At 35.5% G+C, this 1,442-nt stretch overlaps 1 long non-coding RNA gene across 1 annotated transcript in view; it reads left to right on the top strand.

The window, feature by feature from the left end:
* The window catches only part of LOC106535186 (uncharacterized), a 4,271-nt gene extending 3,045 nt beyond the window's left edge, over positions 1 to 1,226 (top strand). Inside the window, exons 2-3 of the long non-coding RNA XR_001312415.1 lie at positions 312 to 595; positions 849 to 1,226. This is a non-coding gene — a long non-coding RNA (uncharacterized LOC106535186). The remainder of the gene's footprint in view (positions 1 to 311; positions 596 to 848) is intronic.
* The last annotated feature ends 216 nt before the right edge of the window (positions 1,227 to 1,442 follow it).

The raw sequence follows: 1,442 nt of genomic DNA, 5'->3' as shown, positions 1-1,442 counted from the left end.
ATACATTTCCATCCATGCCCACATCACACCCTCCTTAGCTCACTTTGTCCCCACCTGTCAAGATTCGACTTTTTTTGTTTTTCTCTTGATGTTTTTCCACAATAAATAATACTAAATTCTGACTTTTTAAAAATAAATTCAGATTTATTCACTCATTAAAACCCCACTCCTTTTGGTTACAGGATGTGTTTTCACTGCTGTCAAAAAAGCAAAAAAAAAAATTATACATTTAAATAAATAAAATAGCGTGGGAGTCGAGCTGATTTGATTTCTCATGAAAATGATCAACTTTCCTCTCTTTTCTCCCACAGATCTTAAACGCCGGTCTTTGACATTCTTTATTCTGAAATCGGACTTGTGACAAACTAAACCAGCATCATGGGAAAAGGTGAGAGCGAGGAATGGGATGAAAAGCCGAGGACAAATCAGCCACAGAGTTATGAAGACACGCAGGATAAAAGCTCCAAAAAGAAAGGTGGRTGCCCCACGTGCTGCTTGAAGTTCAGAGACTGTCTGATGAGTCCAGAATGTGGCCGGTGCCTTCAGATCTCCTCTTGTGTTGCCTTCTGTGGGTCATGTATCCGCATGTGGATGTGTAAGTCTCAGACACAGCTCATTGCTTTTATTGATGCTGATACTTGAGTGAAGCTTGCTTTCATATTTTAGAAAGTGACACTTTTTTAAATTTGTGTTTTCCTTTGCYTATACACCGTAATTAAAACTCCAGTAAAGGGATTCATAGTCATTCAACCGAGACCTCCCTATAAAAGCGTTTTAAGAACAGAACTGCTGATAAAATGTGTTCCTCAGTTCCTTTTTAATAATGTTTTTTCTTTTTTTTATTGCAGAATGAAGCCTGCGGGGCATCGAGACCCGTCCTGAGCGGCATGAATACAAAGCACTCTCAGGTCCCCTGCATGCCTGAGAGTCATGCCGTCTGATTTTCTCCTAATCAGAAATGAAAAGCTTATTTATTTTCCGTTTACCGCTTTACGTTTGGGAGCCTTTTAGTACGAAGTAAAATAAGTAGCAGTATTTGAAGAAAACAGCTTGTAAAAGTTAATCTTATTATTGTTTACCTTTAAAGRTCTTTATTGTGGCTGTTTAGTTGATAGATGTTCATACCCATTGTAAATGTGGAGTATTTGATATGTTCTTAATTTTGTAAATATATGTATCTTCTGAAAGAAGTAAATAATAACAAATTTTATATGTGTAAAAAAAAACAATGTAGCCCAATTTTTTTTCAGAAATAGCAAATAAAGGGAATAATAAATACTTATATTTTAACTAATAATGTAGTATCAATGGCAAAAGGTTTGTTTTCAAACTGAGCGTAATGCCCCCCGAAAGTGATCATTAACTTTATTTATCAGTGCCCATATCTCAGTTACAGTATTTATTGAAAAACAGATTTTTTTAATTCACTTAGTGTCCAATAA

This window comes from Austrofundulus limnaeus, unplaced genomic scaffold (assembly GCF_001266775.1).
Source record: "Austrofundulus limnaeus strain Quisiro unplaced genomic scaffold, Austrofundulus_limnaeus-1.0 Scaffold7, whole genome shotgun sequence".
In the NCBI taxonomy this organism is placed as follows: domain Eukaryota; kingdom Metazoa; phylum Chordata; class Actinopteri; order Cyprinodontiformes; family Rivulidae; genus Austrofundulus; species Austrofundulus limnaeus.
Note: the sequence above shows the minus strand (reverse complement) of the source record. Positions and strands in the feature narration are given on the sequence as shown.